At 38.7% G+C, this 25,407-nt stretch overlaps 1 long non-coding RNA gene across 1 annotated transcript in view; it reads left to right on the top strand.

The window, feature by feature from the left end:
* The window catches only part of LOC309637989, a 34,767-nt gene extending 9,680 nt beyond the window's left edge, over positions 1-25,087 (top strand). The window contains exon 3 of the long non-coding RNA XR_014250924.1: positions 432-25,087. This is a non-coding gene — a long non-coding RNA (uncharacterized lncRNA). The remainder of the gene's footprint in view (positions 1-431) is intronic.
* Positions 25,088-25,407: the final 320 nt, after the last annotated feature.

The raw sequence follows: 25,407 nt of genomic DNA, 5'->3' as shown, positions 1-25,407 counted from the left end.
GGCTGAGAGGCCATCTGCCACGGGTGTGAATGTCTAGCTCCCTCACCTGTCTGAGCTTCAGGTCGTCAGGCTGGGTAATGGGCAGGTGACTCCGCAGCTTGAGTAAGAGTGTGGGAACTCACACGGCCTCCCTTGACTGCATTTCCTGGGATCACCTCCCAAGTAAACCCCTTGAACTCAATGCCTTTTCTCAGGGTCTGCTTCTGGGGGAACTCGAACCTAGACACTGGGGATGGAGGATACTGAAGGCATAAATACCAAGTGCTCGTATTTCCAGTTGGAAGCTGAGTGGGAATAGGGGGCAGATAAGAGAATCTTAGAACAATTTTCTCTTTTCCCCTATTTTACAGCCTTAGGATAAACCCAGCAGGTAAGGGTGAGGAACTTAAAAGAAGAAACATTACCTGTGTCTCCTTGTCTCCCTGTGACAGCATCCTGGGCACCGGAACGCTGGCAGCATCCTCTCCACAACCAGCTTTGGAAACGGCACCGTGAGTCACTCTAAGAAGCCGTGCAGATTCACTACAAGCCCTGCTCTTATGTATCTTTGGGTTAAAAAACGTGTCTCCTGGGACTTCCCTGGTGGCACAGTTGGTTAAGAATCCGCCTGCCAATGCAGGGGACACGGGTTCGATCCCTGGTCTGGGAAGATCTCACACGCCGTGAAGCAACTAAGCCCGTGCGCCACAACTACTGAGCCTGTGCTCTAGAGCCCACGAGCCACAACTACTGAGCCCGCATGCCACAACTACTGAAGCCTGCGTGCCTACAGCCCGTGCTCCGCAACAAGTGACGCCACCGCAATGAGAAGCCCACACACCGCTAATAAGAGTAGACCCTGCTCGCCGCAACTAGAGAAAGCCCTCGCACAGCAACGAAGACCCAACGCAGCCAAAAAATAAATAAATTAATTAAAAAAACAAAACAAAACAAAAACGTGTCTCCTATCCAGAGCACGGTGACTAATAACTTAGATGTGTGATCCTTATGACAGGGACTTGTTTTATTGTTTTAATCTCTGAATTGGGAAATTTAAATAAAACCCAATTGTACTATGCTTAAGAAATTGTTGTATTTTTCATATTTGAACAAAGTTTTATATAAGAAATGAACCTCAATCTTAAGTAAACTAGCTGTGAGTAGATTCGGACGTTAGCTCTCGGGGACTTTGTTCAGTCCCCAGCTGTGTTTTCAGTGCTAGAGCCAGGTGCTAGTACAGAGTAGGCACTCAATAAATACTTGCCAGGTAAATGAACCCCTGTATTTTGGGGAGGGGTGACTAATGACACAGATAACACTTCTGTAGTTCCTTATCACTCCCCTCATCATTTTCCAGATAATATAGTAGGGAATAAAGGTATGCTAAATAGGAATAATCATTTTCTGGCACTGATGGATGACAAAGTATAGAAAAAATGGACATCTACATTATTGAGATACAGGAAATAAACTATTAAATATTTAATGTAAAAAATTTGAAAGTAAAAAATTAGAAAAGAAAGGAAGAGAATATTTTCAAAAACTATACATAGCTAATACAAATCTAAAAGGAAAGTTAAGAACCACCACTGTTGAATAGATTCATATTTTCTTTGACTTTGATCATTAGGATTCTACTCTGTTAAGTTTAATTCACTTTTCATAGGAGAAGGGTAATTGTCATCCTGAAATTGCATAGCAGGAAAAACTAGAAGTAATATAGGAAGAAAAAGTGACAGTGATCTTTAAAAGATAAGGATGATATATATTTCTCTCAAGTAGTTCAAACCCAATATAAATCACAAAGTAGGTTATTCTACTTTGGGGCCCCTCTTTCCACCAAATTCTTTCTCTTGACTCTTCTTACTCCTTGAGTATTTGGCCTTTGTCTAGGGTGCCATTCATTCTATTATAATTCATTGAATATTATCGAATACTTACTATGTGCCAGTCAGTGGGCCGGGCGGGAGCTGCTGGGAGTACAGAGGTGAGTCAAACAGAAGTGATCTAACTCTCATGGAACTTACGACCTGGAAGAGAAGGTAGAGAATAATCACAACTATGATATTACACAAAATAGATACCTACAAACTGCGATAAATATTGTGCCCGGTTAGGAGTTGCAAAAGTCATTTGTCTCCTTTCAACATTTAAACAAACTTGTATTATATACATACTAAATTAAACATTACGTTTTATGTATTAAAACATTAAATATTTTAGAAAACAGTCTTGGCTATACCTACCTACCTGCCATTATAGTTCCCGGACAGGTCTAGCCAGGTAGCATCCAAAGGACTGGCCATTATCATCCAACTCCATCAAAATATCTTTACTGTATCCCAGTCCCTGAGTCTTCTATACTGTGATAATGGAAACTATGATAAGTCATTACTGGCCGATAAAGAGCTATTTTGTTGACCCTTATCCAGAGAAGCAACAACATCAACAAAAAGAAATGAATATTTAAAGGACTTGCAGGTTTTAGCTGAGAACCAGCCAAAGGTTATTTTGGGAGGGGAAGAACTGTCTGACACCCTTGAAATAACATCATTCAAGTCGATATGGACTCAAGCCTACCTGCAAGACTTACACCATAATGCAAAACATTCCTTTAGTGCTCCCGCTGTACATTAAGTAATATCTTTGTGGTCTGAAAAGAGACAACACGGGCTTCCCAAAGGATTTGCTTATGTGATTTTTCTGAGTGTGATCTCTCTCCACAGTAGTTTCTGTACTATGAATCTGCCAAGGCATCTTAAGGGAAGTATCACTGCCTGACAGAGCTCGGCTGCAGACTTTGGCAGCATCCACGGAATAGAGAGACATTTCACATTTATTCTTTGGAAATCCCGAGGCAAAAATATTCTTCTTCCTTCCTTTGGGCTCTATGAAATATCCTATTTGACTTCCTCTCCAGCAAGCTGTCTAATTCACACTTTTAAATTCACCTCTCACATCCATTTCCTCCAGAAAGCTTTTCCTGGGCCAAGATAAACTCTCCTGAATTGTGTTAAACTGTGCTCATTACTCCAACATTGCAGTTCTCAGATGTCATGTGTTATTTTCCCCACAAAAATGGCCTTAATCTCCCCAATGTGATCTGCTTGCAGGTGTTTTTGTGCTTGTATATTTAATTTCAGTTTAAAGTTCACTTACTACTGCTGTTTCTTATGGTGCTGAACACATATTGCTACTCTCAATAAATTGTAAATTAATGTTTTTGCTATCATAAATGATTATTATGCAATTCACCCATCATCATCATTATCATCTCTGAATGGAGGTGTAATCATAGGAACCCTTTCAAACTCCTCAGCCTCATTTGTGCTCACATACAGTTTCTTATCATATTCTTTTCTTTTTAAAAGCTTTATTGTTTTTGTAAAATTGCTGAATGTTCGTTGTTAAAATTCAAGCAACATGGAAATACATAAAGAAAGTAAAAATTACTCTAGATTCTGCCATTCAGAGGAAACTATTATTAAAATTTCAATGAACATTCTTCTAGACATTTCTCTATTTTATATACACATGTTGATATATGCATATTGTTTTATATCAACAGAGCATAACTATTCATACTCTTATAAATTTTACTTGTAGTCAGTATTGGATATCTTTCCATGTTAATACATTTATAAATAGTCATCATTTTTAATGTTTTCATAAATCCTTACACATATGTCCTATATATAACCCTTTGTTGTAAATATTTATGTTGTTTTGCAATTTTTTCTAATCTAAACAATGCTATAGGGAAGACTCTTGTGCATATAATTTTTTGCACTTGTGGTATATCTCCTTGGGGTAAATTCCTAGAAGTGAAAATATCTGGGGTCAAAGAGTATACACAATAATACATCTTGATACATATTTTGATACTCATTGACAACTAGTTCTGATCAATTCACACCAACAGCATGTGACAGTTTTCTACCTCGTCCTTTCTCATAGTATCGTCACCGCGCCTAAGAATATTTTGGGGGAGCTGCTGATTTCCGAGCTGAGCGAACAATAAATTAGCAGCAGTTTTTAGACATTGCTTTTCTTGTCAGCAGTGTGGAGGTTATCACCTTCACTTCCCTTGTCACTATTCTGCTCCTTTGTTTTCATCATGTGAATGAGATGATTTCACTGAATTAGCACACAGAAGTATTTTATGACAGTCAATTTATGTGAGCACCTGAACCCATTATACAGCATAATTCATACTTGATACAAAGTGGCAGTTGCTAGCAGATTGCACTGGCATTTCTTTAGAGAAGACAATTGCTCAACAGAAATCATTCTGAATCAATTAATCGAGCCACAGCTCAGCTGTAATGCTGTGACATTCTGACACCAGGAAAAAGGAACTACTTGTGCATTCTTTGCCATACCTTTGCCCATGTAGTTTTACATTGCTGAGCTCGTTTAGGCCATTAGGTCCTTGACAGGAATCTTATCCATCTAACACCCTCAGCCTGCCACAGTGGATTTGGGAAACTTTTCCTTTGATTTTTATCTGCTAGAGTGGGTGTAGTGAATTTAAATATATATATATATATATTTTTTTTTTCTGCGATAAGAATATAATTGGATGAGTGTATAGTAATTCATGAAAAATAAAAAATCTACTTCTGGTGTAATTATGACCTTGGGAAATTAGGATATGTTAATTAGCTATGAAATCTGCCATTAGGGTCTCAGAAAAATGGGATTTGAAAAAATATACAGGAGTAAAGAGATATATTTTTAGAAATGATGGTGGGGATTACAGTAAGGACATAGACCAGGGTCTCACAGTTCAGTGGGTTTTTCTCCCCTCTTATGTCAGATCCAGTGTCTTCTTAATCACTGGCTTTGCCTATACAGCCTTGAAACTAATCTTTATGTTATTAGTCCAGCCAACTCATCTCTACGGAGCAGCCATAGTCCCAGTACTAATGTCTGGGTAGCCCCCTCAGAGACTCTGAATTCACTGTTCTGGAGTGTGGCCTAGGGAGCCGCATTTTTAAAAGGTGACATGACGTCAAAATTAAGAAAAACTGATTTAGATGAAGAAAGATACTCAACATAAATGATTAGATGAAAAGTATTTTTGAAATTCTTTCAGTTTTTTCTGTATCTTATTCAATTCAACCAGTTAAAAATCCTCCCATTACTCAAAATACATACCTTTTACATTTAAAAGCAGCTACATTACCCATAAATTAAGAGAACAGAATTTTTACAGTGATAGGAAACTATTACATAGGTAATTTTCCTGTTGCTACTGCTGACAGCATAAATCTAGGGTATGAGTTCTCATACTTCACTCTGCATATGAATCACCTAGGGAGTTTATTGAAACTGAGATTACCAAATCAAACTCCTAGAGATTAGGATTTCGAGGCTGTGAGGGAGCCCGGTAATCTGCTTTTGTAGTATGTACCCCAGTGATTCTGAATTCCAGGGATCCTGAACCACACTTTGCAAACACTGAATTGTAGGGTCTACACCTCCTGCAAACTGGATCGTGGTTCCCCATTTGGCAGACTTCCTGAAGACTTGGAAGAGCAATTTAAGAAATGTGAAAAGGACTTCAGTATGCTTTCTTTTGTTTTCAGCAAACAGGCTCATACATAACTTCTCACCTATTTTTAGTAGCCTTCAGATAGCTGCCTCAAGTTCACTGTCAAGGAAGAATTACATAGAGAGAGGAAAAAGAATCATACACAGCTCAAAGTTTAAAAGGGTAGAGAATACGAGAATGAAGGAAATAATGCAAACAAATATGGGACATGTAAATGGATTAGAAGAGATACAGAGAAAGGGAAAACAAACTTCTTTGTTTTATTTGCCAATGGCAGGCAGGAAGGTAAAGTTAAATATAACTCAGATGTTTCAGGGGGCACACAACTGATGAAACACCCATTCAAAACTGGCTTAAGCAAAACTAAATGTATTGACTCAATGACCAGGAAGGCTGACAGGCAAAGGTAGCTTCAGGCATTACCTGCTTCAGGCTTTAAGAATGTTACTTTGCTTCCTCCAGTGGCGTTCTCACCTTTGAATTAGTCCTAATCCAGGCAGTGTGTGCTGCTCTCAGTAGATCCAGGCTTTCTCCAGATGGCTGAAGCAGCTACAAGTGCTAAATCCTCATGCCATTAAACCTAGTGGAAAAGAGAGCTTGGTTTTCTATCTTTCCCAGTAGACTCACCAAAACGTATTATTGGCTGTGAATATGAACCAATCACTATGGCCAGGGCATGGAATTTACTTATTGGCCTAAAGGCCAATGAGATCCCATCACTGGAGCTGGCACAGGACTCAACTCCATTTGGAAGCAAACCAACTTATGCGGGAGGGGAGTGATTTTTCCAGAGGAAAACCTGTTAAGCAAAGAGCAGGCAATGTATGTGGTCTACTCAGTGACCAAAAACCTTGACTGTCCATTGGACATAATGTTCACTGCAAATCGTTTTCCCCATGGCGGTCGGTATACCTTACACATGGAACCATCTCTGAGAATTTAAGGAACAGGAACTACCGCGAGACTTTTCCTGCACAATAAAGGGTGAGGACTGAAGTAAAGGATTATGGGCTGACAACTCATCACTATAACTTGGTTTTGACCTCCCAGAGCGAATGTGGGGTTAATTAAAATTTAACAAAAGATAGAACTTACAATAACTAAAGGTTTCCTGTTCCTCAAACCCCAGAAAATATAAACTGGCATTTCCATTGACATTTTCAAGCATAATGTGTGCACAGAAGAGTGAGAAGTGATTATTGTGTCAGAGAAGTTTACAGAATTCCCACACATTTCCTGCTCCCTCAACCTCCCAACTTCCAAAGTGTTTCCAGAAGACAATTCAAAACAATGCATCTTCCTAATGTATTTTCAATGAATCACTTTAAATAGTGGCTACAGTACAAATCACATTTTTATGGGTTTCTTCATGCACTTTGGCTGTCATTTCAGGCCCTTTATTTTCCTCTTGTCTGAGTTACTTCTCGTTGGTTTTAAAATTTTCCTTTTGCTGACAACCTCTATAGTTAGGAGTTATTTGTTGAATTCTATTATTATTTGTTCTAAAAATGATTTATAGAGACTTACAGAATATGTATTTATTTATACTTATTAATACATTAAGACACAACAAGATCAAAATAAATGAGAGTGATCTAGTAAAATAGGAATAAGCATCAGGAAAGTAAAACAAAATCAAAGGAGAGGTCGGTCTACAGTAGGTGGGCCACTAAGATTGGCACAGTTTTCAGAAGACCAGGGATATGACTGTGAACTTTCTAGCAGCCATCAGAAAGAGAGGAAATGTGATTATGTACCTGATTCATAAAATGCTTAAAAGCTCAAGACACAACTTTTCCTGCTACTATGTCCTGAAAGAATTTCCTCCCAAGGGTCCTTGCTGAGAACTTGTGTGATGATTCAGTGGATGGAGTCCTCGGTTAGACCAAGAAAGCACATCCAACACCAAATTTCACAGGTTTGTTTCTCACAATGCACATACAAGCAGGTTAATGCCATAATCTCAAAAAACGGTCTATTCAAAGAAGTCCTATGATGCTATGGGAAAGGCAAGAAGAGTAGAGTTCAACCTTCTGATGGTCTGGCTTAATCCTGGAGAAAGTTTAAGTTACTTATAGGACAGAATAAACTGCAGGCAACCCTCAGTAAATATTATTTCTCTTCTGGAACTTTTGACTACGTTGAGTAGCAGTAATTTTGAGGTTAGCTATATTATTAATCTCCTCATAAAAGTCCTGGAATGTCTTAATTATTAAATATAAACCTATGTACTTTAAAAGACAGCCTAGTTGAGGGGTGGGTTGCTATCTTCTATGAACTTTCAAAAGTCTATTGGAAAGCTAGCTACCTCCAGTCTACCTTTGTGAGCCAGAATACTCCCTGAAAAATATTTTGGGTGCCAAGTTTCTTTCTATTGATACGAACTTTTTGACAAACTTAAAAGAAAATTTTTATGCAATTCATGGACTTTAAATTCAGTTTACAAATATTATTCTACTTTGTAAGTCTAGCATATTTTATCAGTTACTTGGAAGGGATTTTCGAATTCAGTTTGGTTGTGTTTAAAGACTTAGCTAAAATTTTCAAACCTTCAAACATTTTAAATTACATTTATAAATTTGATGTGTTTAATTTTGTCTTAAAGTACATGTATTTCAATTGTCCCAACAACCGACACTGGACAGATGAGATCGACAGCAGGTTGTTAGTCCCATATACTCACAGACTGAGGGAGGAGAACACTGTACACCATACAGGGCCATGGGGGGTGGGTTGCACTTGGGAACAGAGTGAAAACTAAGGGCTGGAGGCAGTCTTTGTAGTATCAAGAGGATGAGGTGCCCCCTGGTTCCCACAGGACTATGTGGTTAATTTGAATAATTCCACAGCTGGCAGGGAACTGAAACCTGCTACTCAGGGATATGCAGGAACTGCAGCTGTTCCCCTAGATAAGGAGGGTTGCTTGGCTAGGGGACTTATTGAACAATAGCAGAGTGGGGAGGGGAACTTGTGGTTAGACCAGATGAGGCGTTCTCAAGTTTCACCAGATGTCAAGGCAGCACATAATATTGGGCCTTAATCTAGGTCCCACACCACAGTTTGATTATTTTAAATTTATTGAGGTTTGTTTTATGGCTCAGGATGCAGTCTATCTTGGTCTGTGTTCCATGGACACTTGGAAAGTGTATTCTGCTGTTGTTAGGTGAAATGTTCTATACAGGTCAATTCGATTTTGTTAGTTGATAATATTGTCAAGTTTTTCAATCCATGTTGATTTTTCTATCTATTTGTACTATTAATTGTTGAGACAGAAGTGCTGGAACCTCCACCAATAATTGTGGATTTGTCTCTTTCTCCTTTCAATTCTATCCATTTTTGCTTTACACATTTTACAACTTTGTTGTTTGGTATGTACACATTTAGGATTATTATGTCTTCTTGGTGGGGCGAAACTTTTATTATTATAAATATCCCTTCCTGTCTGGTACTTTTCTTTGTTCTGCAGTCTATTTTATCTGACATTAATATAACCACTCCTGCTTTTTTTTGGTTAACTTTTGCATGATATGTATTTTTTACATTCTTTTTACTTTTAACATGACTTATATCATTACATATGAAATGACTTTCTTGTAGACAGTATGTAGTAGGGTCAAGTTTTTTTTTCTTTTTTTAATCCATTCTGCCAATCTTTGTCTTTTAATTGGTGTAGTTAGACCATTTACATTTAATGTGATTATTGATTTGTTAGGTTTCAGTCTTCCATTTTTAATTTTGCTTTCTGTTTGTTCTCTTTGTTTTCATTATTTTTTTTTTCTGGCTCCCTGTGTGTTACCTGAACATTTTTAGAATTCATTTTTATTTATTTATAGTGTTTATGAGTGTATCTCTTTGCAAAGATGTTTAAGTGGTTACTCAAGGTATAAAGTTACAGGGGAATTCCCTGGTGGTCCAGTGGTTAGGACTCAGTGCTTTCACTGCTGAGGGTGGGGGTTTGATCCCTGGTCAGGGAACTAAGATCCCACAAGCCACGAGGTATGTCCAAAAAAAAAGTATAAAGTTATATACACATAACCTATTTCACAATCTACTGGCATCACCATTTTACCAGTTTGAGTGAAGTGTAGAAACCTTGCCTTCCTTTACATCCCCTTACCCTACCCCATTTATAATTGTCTTAAATATTTCCTGTACATGCATTTAGAACCATATGAAACAGTGTCATAAACAAAACAATGTTTTGTTTCAGTTCCCAAACATGATTTAGAGAATTTATACATTTTGGGGTACTTCTGGGAAGGAGAGGATTGCATTACTGCTCCCCATGTGACCTCCACCGACAGCATGGTGGAGAATAGCCTCATTACCACTAAGTGGTGGTGAAAGTCCTGATTCTCCACTAGGCCTCCTCAGACACCACCCCATCAGGAAGGAGGAGGAGTGCCTTGTTATACAGGATGGGGATGAAAGTCCAGGATCTCCACATGGTCTACACTGATACCCCAAGAAAGGCACTCATTACTGCCCACTGGAGATGAAAGTCCTGGCTCCCTATTCAACTTTCTCTGCCACCACCCTTGCAGGGAGGTTGGGGCATCTCATTACAACTTGACAAAGACGGAAGTCTAGGTTTTCAACTTAGGCCTTGCTGGTGTGGGTGGGATGTGGCCACAGATTTTTTTTTCCACCTTGTGATGTTTGACTCTAGCAGTGTTTTTTTCCTAAAAGTTTTCTATCTTGCTAGACTGTCCCTTTTCTGGTCCTTTGGCTCAAGAGATTACACTTTTGTAGGGGCTTTTTGAAATCTGTGTTTGTTGACATCTCTGGGTTGTTGACTTCTATAGCGCCCAGTTTCGGATATATGGGGCAATGTAGGGAACGTAACACAACATCAATCCTTGGGTGCTGAGGTTCCTAGCTTGTCTGCCTTTTTCTCCCTACATTTTAGAGTCTTCTTATGTTTGTTTCACATATAATGTCCAGGGTTTTTAGTTACTTAGTGGGAGGAATAGGGAAAAGTATGTCTACTCCATCTTTCTGTGAGTGGAAGTGCCCCCGTCAAGTCCTTTTGATTCTACCACCTAATTAGAAGAAATCCTTGATTTTCATGAGCATTGGGCTCCCATGTAAGAAGTCCCTAATTCTTGAACACATAATAATTATAAATATGTATGCTAAAAAATATATCTACTATTTTCAACATATTTTATAGTACTATATATTATATATACAAAATACAATAGAATATACTATAGAATATATTTTATCTCACACACACACACACACACACACACACACACACACACACACACAAAATAATACAAAATATACTATTGTGGAAGCCATGAGGTGCTGCTGAGGTCTCCTGCCATGGGGAGCATAATGTGTGATGGCTCCAGCTGCCACCCTCTGGATCCACCACCACATGCAACCCAAGTTCATGCTTCCTGTGGGCCACTCCCAGCCAGTGACTGAGCATAATGGGGATACTAATGCAGGCTCATTCCTGAGATCCTTGGGAGTTCTCTGATTGGTGACATTGATTCAAAGACTCTTCAACAGTCTGACTGAATCCTTCTTGGAACTTTGCTGCATTCCAAGACTCTTCCTACTCAGTCTGCCTTCCTTCCTTCCTCCTCCACAAGTATCATACCTGCATTGTGGTCTGAAGGCTTTGTCTGCCTATTCTGATTCTCTCCTCCTTTCTTCCTCACAGGCATTCTCCTCATGAACAGCTAATCTCACCTAAACATATACGTTTTGGAGGACCCAAGCTAATACAATCATCAGGTGTTTTATATATCTAAATCTAAATCTATAATCTAGATCTAGATCTACATATAGATATAGATGATCTATAGATATATAATACTATATGACAGATAAAACTTTGTATATAAATACATGTGTTATGCAGGACAATTTGATAACTACCAATATCACTGATATGGCAGTTCTGGAGGAGGGGGTGGGGTTATGTAGCTTACCAACAGCCAAGTAACTATCTCTCATATATCAAACCACAGTATGGCTCAAATTCATGACCCTGCAACAGTACAAATTCTCGTGTCATCAAACGTCACAGTTAATCATGGATTTTTGAAAGAGCAAAGGCCTACACAGTATTGCCCAGTAGAACTTTCCACAAAGGTAGATATGTCCTATATCTTCGCTGTCCAATAAGGTGGCCACTGGCTAAGTGTGACTACTGAACACCTGAAATATGGTCAGTGTGACTATGGAATTTTTAGTGTTACTTAAAATTTTAATGTCACTTAATTTTATTTAAATTTAAGCAGCCACATGCGGCTAGTGGCTACCATACTGAAGAGTGTGGGCTGTAGTTCCCAAATCCTTACCCTACCTCCATCCCAATAATTACTGACCAAAGTCAGGCCTTCATGTTCACATGTCTGGACTATTATACACAATAGCTTTCTAAATCTTTTCCATGTTTACCATCTGGCCTTTAAGTTGCCAACAGGGTGTTTGCTCTAAAACACAAAATCATGTCAATTCCCTGAAAAAAAGGTATCCCAGAGGCTTGGGACTGTGACTTACTCGATTGTTGCATTCTCTCCCTTCCCCCTACACCTAGCACTACAGATACCTGGCAGCTTTTAGGCCTGATAAATGTCTATTGGGAGAAAAAAAGAACATATTTTGACAGTGGGTCATTCTGGAGATAGCTTGCCTTAAATTACCCTATTTTGGGGAATTTAGGCCCATGTGGCAAGGTAATGAAAGAGTATTTTGGGAAGGTGACCTAAACAGGTGCCTACCCCATGCCCTCACCTCCACTCCCAAATACATAATCTTTGTGAGACTTATTACATGTTGGTGAGCAGACCCTCTTTCCAAGCATTCATCCCAGTGAATTACCAACGCAGTGGTCAGGGGAAGAAACACATTTCTGCACCTCCCCCAAAGATGACCCTCTGTGAAACACTACCATGGATAAATGCTATGGAAATAAGATTCTCAAGAAGGGGAAAATCACATTTGCTAAATATTAGATGCCATTTTTCAACCCAGCAAATCATTTCCCTAATAAACCTATTGTTTTCCTTAGTAAAGCTTTTTCCTTTCTTCACAAGGCAAAACATGACTGAAAGGAATACTGTCAATAGCAAAGCTTATTTAATTTAAATGTGATCTTTGCCAAAAAAAATATTTTGAGCGTTAGCAGTATTTCCATGCCTCAGGGACAATCACACATACCACCAGCCTTGAATGTATGTTTGAACACAGAAGTTCCTCAGATTGGCACATGCATTTTTCTCTCCTCCTCCCCTCCCCTCCAACATCTTCCTGTTTTCATTCCATCAGTGGGTGTTCCCACCAGACAACACCCCCTCCCTCCAATCACAGTTTTCTCTATGGGGGATGTACTTGGTTCTCAGTTCAGTGAACTCTCCCGTTTCAGGGAGGAATATTTAATTGCAGGGTTTCACGTTTTCAAAGAAAATGTTTAGACTGGGAGGGATCAGCCATATTAGAGAAATGTGGCTTGCTCAAAAATGAGTGGCATAAATCCCCTGCCTTTCACTGGCAGGGATCTCAGGAAGAATCTTTGGCTGTTATTGAAATAATCCGTATTTGATTACTTTTTTTTTCAAACAAGTGCTTGATTTTCTTGGAATTCAGTTGTTAGGCTTGATGTATGGTCAAATAAGTCTGCAATTGCATACATGGTTCATGTGCATGTGATGGGATAATCCCATAACTTACTGGCTGTAAAGTCAGCTCCTAAGTATTTTTGCACACAGCCATAACATTTAATTATTTTGTAACTTGCAATTATGACTCTGACTGTTCTAAATCCTTTGCCTTGCTTTATCATTAGTGACAAAGTTGTACTGTTTTAATTCAGCTCAGGCATGAACGATGATTTATTATTATTATTATTATTGCTATTACTATTATTATCCTTTCCTTGACCAGAGGCTAAGGAAGTCACTTGTCTAATAAAGCCAACTACAAATGGCAGGAAGCAAGATATTACCTGCAGGGGCCTGTTTACTGGGAACACACCAATGTAAAGCGGGAGGAAACAGTACTATCTGCAATTATACATCAAGCTCTCATTTTCCATTCTGGTACATCAACAGTCAACCAATAAATCTCACTTTCTTGTGCATTTCACCAGCTTTATGCTTCAGTTCAGAGAGCAGAATTCTCCAACTTGGCCTCCCACCATCAACTTTTTGTTGTAGCTGCATAGCAAAGCTTGTATTATCTTCCTCCTTTAAAAATGCCCCGTGGAAGTTCCTTTCCCCATCTGTTAGAAACCGGATGTGCTCATTGGCAGGCTGAAGCATATAATGCAGCCATGTATACATTTATTTCCAATGTGAGTATTTTTACTTGACACGTTTTGAGGAGAGCAAACTGGGGCAGATTAATGATTTCCTTGTCAACGAGATAATGATGTAAAAGGCTGTAATAAGTACATATTTGCAAAATCTCAGCATACTAAAAAAAGCCAGATATAAAAGAGTACATACTGTCTGATTGCTTTTGCACAGAGTTCAAAACAAGAAGAAAACAAACAAACCAGGTGTTAGAAGTCAGGGTAGTGGTTACTCCTGGGGTCTAGACTGGGAGAGGGCATGAGAGGGACTTCTGGGTGCTGAGTGTGTTCTGTTTCTTGATCTGAATTATGGTTACACAGGTGTGGTCACTCTGTGAAGATGTACTGAACTGTACACTTACAATATGTGCGCTTTCTGTTTGTAGGATACACTTCAACCAGAGGTTGACATTTACACTAAACCACACTAAAAATACGCTAAAAATGTTCTTCACACAGAGCTTCAGAATAGTAAGTATTTGAAGGTTTGGATCTAAGAGGACCTGCCTTTACAGCACAGGATGTTCTTGCTGTTTTCCTCTTTACCATGTCTCATGACCGTTAAACACCAAAACAAGACACTCTAAGTGACCAGTGACAGTTCTTTTTCTGAGAACATAAGCCGACTGCTTACTTTCTTGGTACATAAACATGAATAAAATGCGATGAATTTTCTAAAAAGTACTCCATGGTTCAGGGAGCTCCAGGAATAAACACCAGGGCCTCTGCCCACCCAGAGAGCCATTTTAGAGTACTCCCAGCCACCCCCAACCCAACTGCTACCAAAAAGGTTGAGCTAAAGGGGAAAAACCCACGCGCACTCCAAAACCCGAGAGCAGGAAGTCAGAAAGCATGGGTAATGATATTTACTCAGAGCCGGATTCACATCCTACTTAACTCCACAGGAATTCTCAACAGTTGGTCTTGACAACTCTAGCAATTCTGAGCTTCATTAACCTATTTGCAGGTGCTCTGCTTTCTGAGCTGCCTGTGTTCAGAGAAAAAACATTTTCAAAATTCTCTGATGCAGCCTGCCCCCTCAGTTCAGAGGCAATTATGATGTTTTTCAGGGCTTTTAGATAGGAAATGAAAGCTTTGGGTGATTCTAAAGTGGCGAGTTTTAAAATTAGTAATCCAATCAAACATTTAATGTGAAATGCATTGTAATTGGAGAGAGACATAGTAGGTAAATAGTCTTCTTGAATGACTGGGCAAACCTGCTGAGGCTGCTATTTATGAAATTAAGCTGTGTTAAAAACCCCAAATATCTAAACCATTGAGGATAGACAAGAGAGAACCAGAGCATTTCCTCATGTCCTTCCTTTATTTCTTAGGACATATGTCTGTATTTTTCTGCTGAATTGCAAAGTGGGATTCCTGAGTTAAATGGTTCTGTCCAATCAGGCTAAGCCCTAGGGAGCAGGGCAACTCTTGTTCAGTGAATTCTATTACGGGTTGCCTTAGAGAATCACAGTATTTCTAAAATGCAACAACTGCAAAATATTTTGCTGGGTACACTCCTTTTGGAGACATTTTAGGATTTGCGAATTTCCCTAAACTCTTTTCCTTGTAAAAGAAGCCGTGAATTCACCGTTCATAGTGGGGTCTCTGCTATACCATAACTTTGTTATAACAAGGTCTTTCTCAGGATTCGCAGGAATGAGCTTCTTGGACACAGGCCAAGACCAGCCTGCCTTACGCTAACTTCTGTGCTGCCCAGACAGGAGTTGGAGAGTCTCTTGGCTATTAATCACCATTCTGCTCTAGTGTCCAAATACGTCCTTACTAAGAATCACCTTACAAATAACCTCTCTCTCAGGAATATTTAGGCGCTAACCCTTTTGGTATCTCAAAGTACAAAGCTTTCCCTGAAGGTGTATGGGTAGAAGCTTAGACTGTCCAGGGCAAATGACTGGACCATATTTTTGTGGACTTGGAGGGAGGGTGGTCAATCATGCTCTCTTTTCTTGGAGGAAAGATGGATTCTATTTCTTAGCAGAGCAGGGGCTGGGGCACAGGTCTGCTGATTCTTACTCCAGAGATGTTGCCACCAGATCAGACCCCATCTTGTCATATATATTTATTGTTGCAGAACCAACCTATATTGATCTTCCGAAAGCTGGAATAAATGATCTACAAATCCTGACCAGTCACAGGATTACAGGGGTTAAATGTAGTGACAGGTATAAAGGTAGCATTGTATGGAGGCTTGGCATTTTTCTGCTAATACCCTGCAAAGATTCCTTGTTGGATTAAAAGAAACACTGGAAAGCTAGGAGGCTATTCTTTGCTGCTATGCCTTCATATTGGTCTCTTAGTGCTATTTTATTAATCTAACACTGACCCTACATCCTGTTCAAACAGCTTTTAATTTATTTAGTAGTAATGAGTAAAGTTAATGTAGATGGAGAAATGTTTACCTCACCAAAAGAGATAGCTTTTGCTTTGTTCTAGAGGACGGTCTGAAATAGACTGCATCAGTTTTGCATCTGAAGGAGTATAATTTGACTTTGATGGTTCAGATGTAGCTTCCATTAAGAAGAGTAAAGTTCAGGGTCCATGCGGAGGGGAAAATAACTGTGTATACCTGGGGCTGCCTAGCCTAGAAAGAGGAGAGAAATGAAGTGTGTGATACTGTGATTGAAGACTGTACGCCTAAGGAAGATGGCTGCCTACTTAAGGGCCAAAAGCCATGCCTGGCTGAATGAATCAGCTATTCCCACCTACCTGAGCTAACTGCCTCATTTGTGACATGAACTACAACTTTTGGATCTTTGGCCACTTGTAACATAGACTGATTATTATCTATCCTTTGGATCCACTGAATACTTAGACCAATCTAAAGTAACCTGGACAAAAGGTAAATTAACCATTGCCTTCAGATGAAACAACTTTTGTTTGAAGCTCAGACAAAACCATTCAGCTCTCTCAGCATAAAAACCAAAGTCCTTATAAAGGCCTACAAAACGGCATGTAATCTAGCCCAGGTGACAGCTCCCATCACACCCTTCCTTGCTCACCTTGTCCTGGCAACCAGATTCTTTTTAACTTTTCTCTTTAAGAATACTCTCAGATAATTATTTCTATTTATTGTATGAAATATAAAATTAGATATCACGAAGTACTAAAATTACTAGATTATTAAAAATTTGCTTAAATTGTTTTAAGTACATTTCAGATAGAATGGCTAAATATTTTCAATGTTGGCTAGATGTTAAGATTTTTAAAGTAATGTATTTCAGTTTGCTATTATTAGCAGAGATGCAGCTTAACATCCAAAAAAGGGGAAAGTACATTGAAAAAAAAACAAATAAATGAGTTCAGAAAATGAAAGGATTGTCTTTCCGCTGGAAGTTACAATGTTATTTAGGCCAGTCAATGACTTGTTATGGATATACCTCTAAAATTCATGTGTGAACATTACTTAAAATAGACAAAAAATAGTAACAATAAAATAAAAGCCACTAAACACACACATATGTATAAGTATAAATACAAATAAACTATATATGTATATAAAAATTCTTTTTCTGGGTATATTGATTACAAACACAGTAGACTTAAGTCCCATATTTCATCATCCAGAAAATGTCTCCATATACCACGAAAAGACCTTGAGAGAGTCATCCAGAACGTCTGATTACCTGCAGGTGCACCTTGGATGTGCTCTTAGAATCGTGAGCCATCTAACAAATAGCATATTACCATCAACTGAATCGTTTAAATGATTTCTGAGGCCATGGTAGTGACCTTCAAAGGAACATATTATATATTTACTTATTTGTATTAATCTCTCTATATATGTATGAGATAGCTTGACCCCTTTCTGAGTATTAGAGTAAACACACACGCATCTGTAGATATACAGATAGAGATATGTGGACATGATTATATAAATATTAGGACACACACACACACATATAGAGATATGTGTACATGAGTGTATTACTTTTAGTTGTTACCTAGCAACAGCTTGGCATATGATATAACAGCTTTTAATTCAAGCAGCCTGTGAACATAATACACAGATGTACATAAAGAGAATGCAAATTATTTAGGATAATAAATTATTTATGATGATTTCAATAGGTAGTTACACTTTATTGTGTTATAAAATTAACATTTTTATTTTTTACCTTAAAAGGTATGATGAGGTCTTTCAAAATATAGCCATGTGCTTACTTCTAGCATGGCAGTCATTGCCTAATATGATTGACAGCTTTCTCAGTGCCTGACTCATAGCTGTCATTCAATTTGTGCAAAGAAAGGAGAGAAGGAAGAAAGGAAGGGAGTGAAGAAGAGAGAGAGAAGACAGAAAAAAAGAAAAGAAAGAAAGAAACGAGGGAGAGATTCCCAGAGTGAACAATTTGGGTGTCTTAATAAAAGGTGAGAGTCCCATGGCTAATACAAAACATAAAGCTATTATCTTATTCTGTTACTTTTGAGCAGCAAATTTTCCAGGCTGTGTTGTTAGTAGAAAACCCAAGTGAGAAACACACCGTGTTCTTCTTCACCGAGACTTACAGACTGACCTCTGCATTAAACTGAGAGTACACAGAGAATCAAATTAGAATGAACCAAAGAAGGCCACTGAAACAATCTCTATGAGGACTCTAAAAGAATTCTGGAAGGACAGTCTAAAGCATGACTTCAATTTAATGGGACAACTAATTGGTGAGCACTGTGGCATCAGGCAAGCAAATCTGGTATAGGATGGGCATCCCATGTTGAAAAGGGATTGCTGAGCCCACTGCAGAGTTTTCAGTTACATCCTTGTATGGGGGTGGTTCCTACTTAACATTACTATACTGTGTCAAGTGATTGGACAGGATAAAGCAGGAGTGACCCAGTCTGGCACTTCATGTATACAAGATGCATTCACTCTGAATTTGATAAGTCTGCCGGAGCCTTTCAGGAATTGGGTTGATAAAGGCAGTTTTCACAGACCAAGGGAGGCATATCCTGGGTTGCAAAGGCCAGTATGTCAGTGATGAAGGACCCAGGCAAAGTCCCTGGGATATAAGGAGTCAGGAACCCGGCAGATGTTCTGTGTGACAGCAAAGGGAAGCAAGGCCAGACTCCACTGTGAGTCAGAAGCAAAGCCTCCTGGTACCTCCAGGAATCTTCCTGTGGTCTTGATGGTGCATAAGACGGACCCCTGCTATGAAGGCAAAGAGGCCTACATGGCCAGTGAAGAGTGAGACCACCAAAATGAAGCCCTTCTGAAAACCGTATTGATGGGATCATCTCTCAAGGTAAAGATGGGGGGAGCTATAGGAAGAAGGGGAAATTAAGCTACTTCTAAATTTGTAAACTTTTTTCAGTCTGTTTTCAACCCAGAACTAGTAAGATGTAGACCCTTCCACAGTCATAGAGAAGCTGAACCAGATGCAGCCCTATAACAGCAATTCTTCATGACAGTTCTCTTGCTTTATACTTGGTCCAGCAATCAGACTTGTGGAAAGTAGGCCATGTAGTTCTCCCTCCTATTAATAGCAGGTCTTCTTTCTACGGTACACCTTCAACCCTTTAAGATGTATGGTGGTATCCCATTAGAGTACAGGCCAAATCCCACTGCAGCAAATTCTCAGAGATGTCCAAAAATTTGGTTGCATCAAATATTCCTTGAAACAAGAAAGCTGAAGATCAAGAATCTTCTTATGATGAAGGCATCTATCTTAACGTCATTTGACCTGTGTTAAGTTTGTGATTAGGCAAAGAAAACCTTAAAGATGATATTTTATGGCATCATTTATTGAACCTGGCTAGATTTAACTTTATTCTTCCTGCATTCAGGGCTGGCACATTGACTTCAGATCAGATTTTCTTTGCAGTTTTTTCAAGCACTGACTCTTGCTATAGTGTTTGGGTTGCAAATATTGTAACGGAAGGCTAAACACAAACAAACTGTCTCACCAATTAAATGTCAGAGTGTGGTTTGCTTCCTGAAACTCAGCGAGAGGATCCAGAGGCCTGGGCTCTATGCCCAACTTCTCCAGTGACATTCAAGGTGACCTTGGGGGGAAATGATTTAACTGTTTCCTGCCCCGTGGGCTGTGAAACTTGGGGGCACTGCAAACATATCCCTGAAGTTTGTGGGTTCTTTGCAGATTTTTGGCCGATGATTGCTTGGAGCTGCCTGGGGTTCTTCTCTCTTTCCTCTGTCCAGTTGTCTCTATGAGCACATGAAGTCCCCTGGGAAAATGGGTGCTAGATAGTAGGTTGTTCTGCTATTAATGGCATCAGTAACAGCACCATCTTCCAGAAAAAAAAGCAACGAGTGAACATAAACAATGCTTTTTCTTGTACATATCATTTTCAACCCATTTGCAAAAATATCTATTTTTTCCTGTGAAATAAGCCAAGCATGCCCAAGGCATGTAAAAAGCACCATTTCTCCATCTCCTGTAGTATCACATAGTGAACTGGATAATAACTTGAACTAGAGTCAGACTGCTTGCGTGACCTTACTTTGGCAGGTTACTCAACATCTTGTGCCTCAGTTTCTTCTTCTTCAGTAAAACTGTCCAGGAAAACTGTATCCACCTCCTAGGCTTGCTATGAGGACAGATTAGTTCACACATTTAAAGTGCTTGGAACCATGCCTGACACTTAGTAAGAATTTGATAAATGCTAGCCCTCATTGTTGCCATTCTTGTTGTCATTAATATGATTAGTCCTAGGAGGGAGCACACGCTGCTAAATTTTGGAAAACAAAGAATTGGTTGTCCAAGGTGGAATAAGAAAGTCAGTTACAAAAAAGAAAAGTGTTGCTTTAAGTCAGAAGAAGGTTGGAAGAGGCAATGGATCTTGGTCAGTGGAGCAGGAACCAATCCACGGTTAGATGCCCTCCAAGAATCATATGGGCAATGTGAAGCATTTCATGATATGTGTCACCTAACTCTGCGTTCAAGGCAGCAAGTGTCTTCTGCATTGCTGAAAGCAGGAAACTCAGCTTCAAGCAGGAGAAAAGGTTTAATCCAGACCAGGGTTGTAGCCTAATCAGGCGGGTGCCATAGACGTAGTGAGCCAGGCCCACTGCCATCAGATGTCTGTGCAGCTGTGTCCAGGCAATGGCTGAATGTGTGCCCTGCTCCAGTTAGATCAGGACCGGTTGTGGGGACTTTGCTCCGCAGTATAGCTGCTCTCCCCACAGCTCGACTCATAACCCTAAATATCCCTTTTCATGACTGACACTGCCCATGCCTCAGGCAAACGCTTCTCAACAGCTCTGTCCCATGTCCTTGAAACAGTAGGTGTGTGTATCTGAATGCTGTGGAGATTTGGGGGTTCCATCCCTGCTATCGACAAATACTGCTTTTCTCTGTAGGGAGAGCTGAAGTGCTGGAATCATTTGGAGGAGAGAAAAGACAAATTAATGAACCTGTCAAGTTCTTCTACTCTTGCACAACAAAACACTGTTTCCCAGGGTTGCCCAGTATCCATTTTCTTACTTCTCCTGCTCCAATTTGTGGTTCTGGAGGTACTCAGGAATCAGCAAAGCCTTTTCAACAGTTGCATACAGAGGCTATGAGACACTCTTCTATGTTAAACAATTCATATTTGTTTATATGTAAATAGGTATAAATTTATATATAGGTCTAGATGTAACCTGGGCACCATCAACCCGGGCAATCTGGGTGCGGGGTGCTCTGTTGGCAACTTAGATGGACATTTTTTTAACCATTTTTTGTGAAGTATAGTCAATTTACAATGTTGTGTTAGTTTCAGCAACTTAGATGGATACTGAAAGCTAGAATTAATTATAAGTAGTTTTTATAAAAGTACCTACTACATTTAAAAGGTCAATTTTATTTAAATACTTTTTATTAAAATGGGATATTGATTAATCATAATTTCTATTTAAATAATTTTTATTTTACATTTTGGTTTTATAAATCATAACTTCCCTTCTTTTAATTTTGACAGATAATTTTAACTATTTTAGAAGAAAAATAAAATATATGAAAATAATTTTAATTTTTCAACTTAAACATTTATTTCCATTTGCTTTTAGATAAAAATATATTGCTATTTTGCATACATTGCACATATTTCATTTTTAGTATATTTTAATCAATTTTTAATCTTTCGGTTTATTCCTGACCATAGAACAAATTATATAAAAGTTGTTACTGTAACAATATTATTAGTGTCTTTGCTGAAATGAAGCCAAAAAAAATATAGAATACATATATAATAATGCATGAATTATATATGTCTTTATTGCTCATCCAAACATTACCAACCTAACTGTACGACAGCAAGACATCCACAATAATATGAATTTCATTTTCTTTCATATTTCTTTTGATATTTTAGATGATAATGTTTAGCCATCTAAAAACCATCACTTTGCACATCTTCTTTTATTTTGTCATTTTGAATGTATATTTGTTAAGGTAGAAGGCTAGTACGGTCAATTCTCATTATTCGTGGTAGTTTTTTTATTCTATGAAGTCCCCTAGGACACTGACTTAGTGAATACCAAACTATTGCTCTAGGGGAAAGAGATGGTTAGGTTTCTGTGAGCCTCTGGTCAAAACATTTTCATCAACCAATTAATACATAACCTGGCTTTATGTGTGTTTCTGTTTAAAGACACTTTATTTACTATATATTATTGATTCATTAGCATTGAACTTACCATCGACACCCTTACAACTCATGCCTGAAAGAAGTTCATCAAACACACGTAGTTGAGGCCCATCGCAGCCTTCTTGCACCTAGAACAACAGATAGCACTTTAGCACTGTGCTTGAAAGCCATTTTAAATAGAGAAATTATCAACAGAAAGCATAAAAATGTGAAAAACATGGCATTAAATCGACCATGAAAAGAACACTTGTTTACAGTATGAGAGCTGAAACAAGATGGCAAAGTGTCACCTTGTTCAAGCTCAGCTGGGAACGCACATGTCAGGCAACTCAAATTTTTTGCCTCTCTGTGTGTGTCCATAAATGACTGTGAAAGCATTTTGAGCACTGATTTGGGGTTACAAATAAATTTTAAACAGTAGGCAAATTAGCAAGTACAGACTTTGTAAATAATGAGGATTGGACATATAATTTTATGTAATAGTTTTTGTGCTAGCTTGATTTAAAATTTTGTGTTTAGTCAATGTGTATATAAATTTCTGTTTGTACTCTTTGGGCCCATAAAAGTGAGGAATGGGACTGAATTAACAGAAAGTTCCTAGATAGGGAGTTATAAAACAAGAGAGGGGGTGGGGGAAGAAAGGGTTCAGTGTGTGGGTAAGTGGGGGGCACGTCCTGAGAAGATCCTGGTAAACCCCTTTATGTATTACTACTATATGATAACAAACGACTAAATATCAGGATTCAGCAACTGGAACACAGCATTTGTTGCTGAAGTTACATATTTTGGTATGTTTGATAAATTTAGATGAATATCGTAGAGAGATAATTCATTTTAGCATAGAGTTTTTAAAAAGAGATTACTTTAAATGCTAACAAAAATCTGCTGCGGCCAATGCTCTAACAGAAAGAGTTTTAAAAGAACCAAAAATTCACTTTGTTGTTTTTTTCAACTGCATCATAAATTTCAATATTAATGAATATGTCTCTTGACACCAGTAAAATAAGGTGTTTTGTACTTAAAACAGGGAGACATATATTTGTTACTGCATTTCAGATAATTAGAAGCAGTTTTATGCCCCGGGCTGAGAGAAGATGATTCTGGATGCATGGAATGGACTCAAGAGATTAGGCAAAAATAACTAGAACCAGACAACTCTCTAGGAACGGTCTCCAAATCTGACCCCACAGAACCCCAATTTCTCAGTTGATAGCAGTGAAGAAAGAGAGTTGCAAATCAGCTAGCTGTTTAGATGCTAGAGGATGTCATAACCATGATAACCATGGATGAGTGTGTGTGTGTGTGTGTGTGTGTGTGTGTGTATGTGTGTGTGAGAGAGAGAGGGAGACAGAGACAGACAGAGAGAGAGGGAGAAGATGGAGAGTAAAGTCATCTATAGACCTTTTTTTGCTTTTGGTGTCTGTGCTTTTGGTGTCATATTCACGAAATCTTCTGTACATCAAAGGGAATAATCAACAGAGTGAAAAGTCTATCTACAAAACAGGAGAAAATATTTGCAAATCTTCAAATACCTGATAAGGAGTTAATACCCAGAATATATAAAGAACTCTCACTGCTCAAAAAACAACAACAAATCAACCTGATTAACAAATTGGCAAAGGACTTGAATAGATATTTCTCCAAAGAAGATACTCAAGTGGCCAACACCATATAAAAAGATGTTCAGCATCACCAACCATTAGAGAAATGCAAATCAAAACCACATTGATATCACCTCACAATCATCAGGAAGATTGTATATATATAAAAAAGAAAATAACAAGTGTTGGTGAGGATGTGGAGACATTAGAATGCTCGTGCACTGTTGGTGGGAAAGCAAAATGGTGCAGCCGCTATGGAAAACAGTGTGTTAGTTCCTCAAAAAATTAAACATAGAATTACCATATGACCCAAAATCCCACTTCTGGGTATACACTTAAAAGAACTGAAAGCAGGATCTTGAAGAGATATTTCCATACCCATTTTCATTGCAGCATTATTCACAACAGCCCAGAGGTGGAAACAACTTAAATGTCTATTGACAGATAAATGAATAAACAAAATGTGGTGTATAAATACTACGGAATACTATTCAGCCTTTAAAATGGAAGAAAATCCCATCATGTGCTACATATTGGATAAACTTTGAGGATACGATGCTAAGTGAAATAAGGCAGGTACAAAAAGACACTGATTCCATTTATATGAGGTATCTGAAGCAATTAAACTCATAAAAACAGAAAGTAGAATGGAAGTTGCCAGGGTCTGCTGGGGGAGGGGAAAATGGAGGGTTGTTAAAAATAAAAGTCATTTTTTATTTTGTTATTAAAAATAAGAGTTTTAGGGGGCTTCCCTGGTGGCGCAGTGGTTGAGAATCTGCCTGCCAATGCAGGGGACACGGGTTCGAGCCCTGGACCGGGAAGATCCCACATGCCGCGGAGCAACTGGACCCGTGAGCCACACCTACTGAGCCTGTGCGTCTGGAGCCTGTGCTCCGCAACAAGAGAGGCCACGATAGTGAGAGGCCCGCGCACCGCGATGAAGAGTGGCCCCCGCTCGCCACAGCTAGAGAAAGCCCTCGCACAGAAACGAAGACCCAACACAGCCAAAATTAAATAAATAAAATTAAAAAAAAAAAAAAAAAAGAGTTTTATATAAAAAGGATACAAGTCATCTGTAAATGACTAGGTAGTATTGGCCCCCCTTCCATCCTAATCTTTATGAAATGAAATACATCCAGAAATCTCATTGACCCTTAGAAAAATTTTCCTTACATGAAGGAAGAAACAGTTTCAGTCAATACAATAAAAACTGAGTCATTGTTTACTGGGGATGGTCAAAAACAGGCTAAAAGATCAGTTAGTAGGAAACTTGCAAGAAGGATTTAGTCATGAATGGATGATGGGAATCTGCAATCTTTAAGATCAGCATCATCATCTATAATAATTCCGAATTTAAG

This window comes from Balaenoptera physalus, assembly GCF_965194825.1.
Source record: "Balaenoptera physalus genome assembly, chromosome: 11".
In the NCBI taxonomy this organism is placed as follows: domain Eukaryota; kingdom Metazoa; phylum Chordata; class Mammalia; order Artiodactyla; family Balaenopteridae; genus Balaenoptera; species Balaenoptera physalus.
The sequence above is the reverse complement of the archived record's forward strand: the minus strand, read 5'-3'. Positions and strand labels throughout refer to the sequence as shown.